Genomic DNA, 8,463 nt, shown 5'->3' on the forward strand with positions numbered 1-8,463 from the left:
TTTAGAATAGTGGTAAAGCCATCAAAACTATAAAATAACCCAAATGGAAGTGACAGAATTATGTAGCTACCAAAAATGTACAAACTAAGCTATCTTATATTTTAACTTTTGTCTATGTGGGCAATACTCTCAAATAATTTTATGAGATATTCACCTGGTATGCTTTTTAAACAGTATTGAAAGATTTCCCATGCATGCTGGACACTTGTTGGATACTTTTCATTCAATATCTGGTCCAAGTCATCCATTTCCAAAAATAAATAAATAAATGCATACATAAATATTAGTTCCCTATCTGTCACTCATGCGACACTGTGTCGATGTAGTGACACTTGGGGTCATTCTTGGGAGCCCGAAACACCTCTGGTCTTTGATAAAAGGCCAATGAAAATTGGCGAGTGGTATTTGCATACCACTCCCCCGGACATACGGGTATAAAAGGAGCTGGTATGCGACCGAACGGTCGATGCTCACTGAGCTGAATTCCCATGGCTGTTCATTCACCTCTGCTGGATCTGATGGCGCATTTCAGCGGCTTCTCCCCCTTCTGCAATGGTGCACTGCAGAGAACGCCCCTGGGCACTTCGGCAGAAATAAAAGAGTATATTTCTCTAAAAAAGCGGCACACACGGAACATCTTTTTAAAGATGAGTCTTTTTAAAGATGCCTTTCCGTTTGTGTGTTATTCCTTGTTGTGGTCATTATCTCTCGCCTTCTGATGGCCACGATCGCTGTCTTTCATGTCTGGGCACTTCCCACACGGAGACAGCGTTCGTGGATGGGTCATGTACTCATTGCGAGAACATGTCCATGGCAACGATGCGGTCGCGGTGTAGCAAATTAGCTTAAAAAGGGAATTATTTATAATTAATTATAACTGGTTATAATTAATAATAAATATTTAGATTAGATCTTAGAATTAACTGTAGCAGAATCGATATTACAATTACCTGATCTGTCCGTCCACCGAGCAGACAATATAATTATTCATCAATTCTAAGAAGATTACTTTCCTGGCCAAGGAACAATAGCCTTCCTACTTATACAGTGCTAGCAGTAGTTTAGCATGTAGCAAGGAGCAACATTCAGTGACTTTGAATTGTGAGCGGAACACAGAGACAATCAATTGTGAATATAAGGGATTTAATAAATGAAACTATAACTAACATACAAACAAACTAAGCAAAACATACATATATGGAATGAAGGAAAGTAAGGAAAGGAGAGAGAGAGAGAGCAAAGAAGGCAGTATTTCACATCAATTAACCACAACCTAAATGAGAATCATCAGAGGCACAATTCACCTTAAAAGGGGTTCAAACTTAAACACGCATCTAATCAGTTGTAAATGGTTACTTGCATTGGTTTGTTGCTGAATAAGAGTGTTGATGCGGTAGACGAGGTTCTCGACGATTTCTTTAGGAGTGAGTTGAAGAAGTCCACAGCAAATCCACAAAGTTACTTGAAGGTAAACACTGCCAGAAGGTTAAACTCAAGAGGAGAGTTTTGGAGTGTGTTGGTCTCAAGAAGAAGAGTTTTTGAGCGATGATTAGTCTGCTTTCTGGAGTTTTAATAATTCATTGCCGCACCCATTTTGTGGGTGGAGTGGCCAATCAGAGGCATGCATTTTGAGCGGGAGAGACATCCTTTGTCTCCGTTTATGGCCCATTCGCATTTTATTGCTGATCTGGACCGCTAGTGCAGCTTTTAATTCAAAACATAGTAAGAATTGTTCGATGCATTTCACGATCACATGGTGTACATTATTGTGTGAGAAATAAAGAGAAGATCATTTTGATACCAAGAAGGTAACCTCCAGACGATATTAAAGCAGAGATACACTCATACACTTGAATATAGGCATTTAACGTCTAACTAATACAAGTAAAGGGTTTTAACTAAGTTAATATGATAGGGGAATATACATACAACACATGCATATAGCAGATACATTTATAACTGCTTACTATGGCCTAAATAGAGAAAATGTCTTTAGGTGTGTGTGTGACGTGTATTGGAATTACTGGAGACAGACAACTGCTCTGGTGCCTGGCACGGGGGTCACCCCCCTTTCTGTGGAATGTGTTTGAAGCTTGATGGAGACACTCTAGAGGCGACCTGTTTTAGCATCCTTTTGATAGTGATAAAGACCATCTGCAATTTAGCACCCATATAAATGTAAACGCGGAGGCCAGGTCAGTAATTTATATGCAAATGTCAAAAGGCTAAAAGGGTTTTTTTCAAACAAAGTGTAATTAGCCATCACTGATCTTACACAGACGTTACAGCGGCTTGCTTTTGTAAGAAACTGGGGGTGATTTGAGGACCCCAATGGGACCACCTCCACCGGGTATCCCACCACGGACCTCCCATTCCCCAGCACGCTCGTCTGCCCTGATCGGGCTTCCAGATGAGTTCACCGGCTCGTCTCACGGCGAGTTCGACCTCTTATTCGGCTTGTCCAGTCGGACACGGAAGCCTCAGCTGGGCTCCTCCCTTCTGGGTGCGGTCACCCAGTCACAGGCTGACACGAAGATGACGTACATGCTTTCCCAGGCAGCCGCGAGCGTCGGGCTAGAGTGGAACCCTCCACTCTCCCCTGAACCCTCGCGGCTTGATGATTGGTTCCTGGGCTCGCGGCGCCACTCACAGCCAAGCCCCGCTCCAGTTCCTTTCTTCCCAGAAGTGCACGAGGAGCTGACAAGGTTGTGGGAGGCACCTTTTACTGCCCGGTCCCGATCTTTCAGCTCCCCCGCCCTCACTACCTTCGATGGTGGGGCGGCCAAGGGCTATTCGGCAATCCCCATGGTGGATAAGGTGCTCGCGGTGCACCTATGCCCGCAGAGCGTTGCCACCTGGCGTGGGCGCCCAAAGCTCCCGTCCAAGGCCTGTAGGGTTACCTCGTCCCTGACGGCCAAAGCCTATGGTGCCGCTGGACAAGCCGCATCTGCCCTGCATTCCATGACTCTCCTGTAAGTCTACCAAGCCAAGGCACTAAAGGAACTGCACGAGGGTAGTTCCACCCCAGGATTTATACAGGAGCTGCGCTCGGTGACCGACCTCGCTCTCCACGCGACAAAGGTCACGGCGCGGTCTCTCGGGCGGGCGGTGTCCACCTTGGTGGTCCAGGAGCGCCACCTTTGGCTCAACCTGATTGAGATGGGAGAGGCCGACAAGGCACAGTTCCTTGCTGCCCCCATTTCCCAGCTTGGCCTGTTCGGCAACACCGTCGAGGACTTTGCCCAGCAGTTCTCAGTGGTGAAGCAGCTGACGGAGGCTATCCAGCACATCCTGCACTGGCACGGCTCAGGATCCCGCACCCCATCTGCTTGTCACCAAGGGCGTCCCCCTGCGGTGACTGTACCGGCTTCGCCGCAGCCCGCCCCTGCTGCCCGGCCCTGGCGTGGAGCCCACCGCAGGAAGCAGACGCCACTCATTTCACGGTTGGCCACCAAGAACCCGCGAAGGGCTTCGAAGCACCCCTGAGATGGGCGACCCAAGGACGTATCAGTACAAGGTCCTCCCTTTCAGCCTGTCCTTGTCCCCTCGCGTCTTCACGAAGATCACACGCCCTTGCCCCGCTAAGGAAAGTGGGCATTCACATCCTCAACTATCTCAACGATTGGCTAATCCTAGCTCACTCTCGGGATGTGTTGTGTGCACACAGGGACCTGGTGCTCTCACACCTCAGCCAACTAGGGCTTCGGGTCAGCTGGGAAAAGAGCAAGCTCCTCCCAGTTCAGAGCATCTCTTTTCTGAGTTGGACTCAGTCTCGTTGACGGCGCGCCTCATGAACGAGCATGCACAGTTGGTGCTGACCTGTTTGAAGGCATTCAGACAGAAGACAGCGGTTCCACTGAAAATGTTTCAGAGGCTCCTGGGGCATATGGCATCCTCAGCGGTGGCCACTCCGCTCAGGTTGATGCATATGAGACCGCTTCAGCACTGGCTTCAGACTCGAGTCCCGAGATGGGCATGGCACCGCGGGACACATCGCGTGGCCATCACGCCGATCTGTCACCACCTCTTCAGCCCTTGGACCGACCTCACGTTTCTACAGGCAGGCATTCCCCTAGAGCAGGTCGACAGGTGCGTCGTGGTTACGACAGACACCTCCAAATAGGGTTTGGGGCACTGTATGCAACGGGTACGCAGCCGCCAGCTCATGGACGGGCCCGCGGCTACGTTGGCACATCAACTGCCTCGAGCTGCTGGCAATTCTGCTCGTTCTGCGGAGGTTTCGGCTATTGATCCAGGCAAGCATGTGTTAGTTCGGACAGACAACACGGCGATGGTAGCAATTTTCAACCATCAAGGCGGTCTGCGCTCCCATTGTATGTCACAACTCGCCTGCCATCTCCTCTTCTGGAGTCAGCAGCACCTCAAGTCACTGCGAGCCACTCACATCCCGGGCAACCTCAACACTCCAGCAAATGTGCTGTCACGGCAGGTTACCCTCAGGGGAGAGTGGAGACTCCACCCTCAGGTGGTCCAGCTGATTTGGAGTTGATTCGGACAAGCACAGGTAGACCTATCGCCTCCCAAGAATCCTCCCACTGCCCGCTCTGGTACGCCCTGACCAAGGCACCTCTCGGTATAGACGCGCTGGCACACAGCTGGCCCCCTGGACTTCGCAAATATGTGTCTCCCCCAGTGAGCCTACTTACACAGACCCTGTGCAAGGTCAGAGAGGATGAGGAGCAGGTCATCCTGGTAGCACCCTACTGGCCCACCCAGACGTGGTTCTCGGACCTCACGCTCCTCGTGACAGCCCCCCCCCCAGTGAATTCCCCTGAGGAAGGACCTTCTTTCTCAGAGATGGGACACCATCTGGCACCTGCGACCAGACCTCTGGAATCTCCATGTCTGGCCCCTGGACGGGACGCAGAAGACTTAAGCAGCCTACCACCCGCGGTGGTAGACACGATCACTCAGGCTAGGGCCCCCTCTACGAGGCACCTGTATGCCTTTAAGTGGCGTCTGTTCGTTAAGTGGTGTTCTGTCTGACATGAAGACCCCCAGAGATGCGCAGTCGGATCAGTGCTTTCCTTCCTGCAGGAGAGGGCGGCTGTCCCCCTCCACCTTGAAGGTGTATGTAGCCGCTATAGTGGCACACCACGACACAGTGGACGGTAAGTCCTTAGGGAAGCACGACCTGATCATCAGGTTCCTGAGAGGCGCCAAGAGGTTGAATCCCTTCAAACCGCGCCTCGTTCCCTCATGGGACCTCTCTGTAGTTCTTCAGGGTCTACGGAGAGTCCCCTTTGAGCCCTTGCAGTCAGCTGAGCTTAAGGCACTCTCTTTGAAGACTGCCCTCCTGACTGCGCTCACTTTCATCAAAAAGGTTGGAGATCTGCAAGCACTCTCTGTCAGCAAACCGTGCCTGGAGTTCGGTCCGGGCTACTCTCATGTGATCCTGATACCCCGACCAGGCTATGTGCCCAAGGTTCCCACGACCCCTCTTAGGGACCAGGTGGTGAACCTGCAAGCACTGCCCCAGGAGGAGGCAGACCCAGCCCTGACATTGCTGTGTCCGGTGCATGTTTTACGCATCTATTTGGATCGCACGCTATGCTTTAGAGTCTCTGAGCAGCTCTTTGTCTGCTTTGGTGGACAGCGGAAAGGAAGCGCTGTTTCCAAGCAGAGGATCGCCCACTGGCTCATTGACAGCATAACAATGGCATATCATGGCCAGGACGTTCCGCCCACGGCAGGGCTACGAGCCCACTCTACCAGGGGTGTAGCGGCCTCCTGGGCCTTGACCAGTGGCGCCTCTCTAACAGACATTTGCAGAGCAGCGGACTGGGCAACACCCAACACCTTTGCGAGGTTCTACAATCTCCGGGTGGAACCGGTTTCATCCTGTGTAGTGGCACGCACAAGCAGGTAAGTCCGGGACAGCTGGCCGGGTGTATCGCTTGCACATAGTGCCTTTCACCTCCCCTGAGCTGAAGTCGTGCGCTGTTGACTCCCAGTACTCACACAAACTGTTTGTGTTCACAAACTGTGTTCCCTGGATGATTTCCTCCAAGTCCTGTGGCAGACGAGTTCGCGGATAAACTTGCTGCCTGCTCAGTACATGTGTTAACTAAGCCCTGTACTGGGGTAGGTGCTCCACATGTGGTGGTTCCCCATAGGTAACCCCATGCAACATATATCTTCCACTAATTCATTTCCCTGTTGGTAAACTGCATCTTCCTTGGGCAGAGACCCCTCTGCCCTAGTCACCATGCTTGTAGAAACTCCTCCCACGTAGGGTAGGACCTACCATGGGACTTCTCCACATGACATATTTCCGAAAAAGTTCGGCAAGACCATGTGATGTATTTCCACTCAAAATACCCCCCCCCCCTTTCTGGGTGGGGTGTGGTCTCCACGGTGTCTTCCCCTTGGGAGGGACACCCCCCCAACATAGACCTGGTGGCCCCAGTCAGTTAATTCCTTTTTTTGGGGGGAGAGGGAAAAAAAGAGGATAAGAGGCCACAATTGGGCTAGCCTGTCTCTATCTTTTGGGCAGTCGACTTGTCCCCAAAGGGCTTTCGACACTTATAACCACGTTGGGGGAGGTTTCGTGTCGGCCTGGTGCGCTGGCTATGAGGCACACAATGGTCTGCCCGTTACACACTGCCAGTTCACGTAACACAGTTCAGCCAGTTGCGGCGTTTCGTATAGGGACCCCTAGTGTCACTACATCGACACAACGTCGAGTGAGTGACAGATAGGGAACATCCTGGTTACTTGCGTAACCTCCATTCCCTGATGGAGGGAATGAGACATTGTGTCCCTCCTGCCACAATGCTGAACTACCCGCTGAAATGGCCGGGACCTTGTCTCGGCTCCTCAGCACAAAACCTGAATGAGTGGTTTCATTCCATCTCCTTTTATACCCGTATGTCCGGGGGAGTGGTATGCAAATACCACTCACCAATTTTCATTGGCCTTTTATTAAGGACCAGAGGTGTTACGGGCTCCCAAGAATGACCCCTATTGTCACTACATCGACACAACATCTCGTTCCCTCCATCAGGGAATGGAGGTTACGCAAGTAACCAGGACGTTTTGTATAATAGGCATCAACTTATGTTTGTCCACTAAACTAATTTAGCTAATTTAGGCAGAAATCTTTTAGATCAAAAGCTTTTTATGATTATGAGAAACATAGTTTCAGTGTGTCCAAACTTTTGACTGGTAGTGTATGATAAATCATATAAATAGGTTTTGTTTATTTAAAACACAATAGAGCATTAAAGGTTACTTCACCCAAAAATGAAAATTCATGATTCATGATTTACTCATCCTCATGCCATCCCAGATGTGTATGATTTTATTTATTCTGCAGAACACAAATGAAGATATTTAGAAGAATATTTCAGCTCTGTAGGTCCATAGTGAATGGGTGCCAACATTTTGAAACTCCAAAATCCACATAAACGGAGCATAAAATAATCAGTTTGACTCCAGTGGTTAAATCCATATGTTCAGACACAATATGATGGGTGTGGGTGAGAAACAGATCAATATTTAAGTCATTTTTTTTGTCATAAATTATCCTCCCTGCCCATTGGGGGCAATATGCAAGAAGGATGTGAATCACCAAAATCATAATATGGAGAATAAGAAAGTGAATGTAAAGAGGAAATTGACTGAGCAGCGAGAAATTATAAACTTAAATATTGATCTGTTTCTCACCCACTCCTATCAAATCACTTCAGAAGATATGTATTTAACCACCAGAGTCGTCTGGAGTGCTTTTATTTTGCTCTTATGTGGATTTTGGAGCTTCAGATTTTTGGCACCCATTCACTTACATTGTATGGACCTACAGAGCTGAGACATTCTTATAAAAATCTTAATTTGTGTTCTGCTGAAGAAAGAAAATCATACACATCTGGGATGGCATGAGGATGAGAAAATAATCAGATAATTTTTATTTTTGGGTGAACTAACCCTTTAACCTTAAAAACCTCATCTTTTGTTGGAGAACATTTAACACTCGCTTTTAGTGCCACACAGTGGACATTTCATCTTGAAACTGCCATGACACATGTAATGAACCTCGTCATTTCATTTAGCAGAAATGTTGCCACTGTCACGTAACTTTGTTGTGTGTTTTTGTACAGTGTATATAGACACTGTCTGATCTTCTGTTGTTTTGCCATGCGAAAAACTAATGGTACAAATTAATTTTTTGTTTACACAAAATAATGGCAGCATTTGCCTCCATTCTAATGATGAGAGCCAATATCACTTCACTCATTATTTATTATTACTCTCGCTCCAGTAAGGCATCCTGTCATTGCACGTACTAATTTATGTGAAGGAATGTGACCCTCTACCTCAGACTGTGTTTGGTTGTTCTTTCACATGTGCCATCTGCTCATAACAATATAAACACTTCTAGATTAAACCCCCCTGCCTTTTCTTCTTGTGGCACACAGACATTTGCCCTTGTTCCGTTGCGCT

The sequence above is a fragment of the Myxocyprinus asiaticus genome, chromosome 11 (genome assembly GCF_019703515.2).
Source record: "Myxocyprinus asiaticus isolate MX2 ecotype Aquarium Trade chromosome 11, UBuf_Myxa_2, whole genome shotgun sequence".
NCBI classification, from domain to species: domain Eukaryota; kingdom Metazoa; phylum Chordata; class Actinopteri; order Cypriniformes; family Catostomidae; genus Myxocyprinus; species Myxocyprinus asiaticus.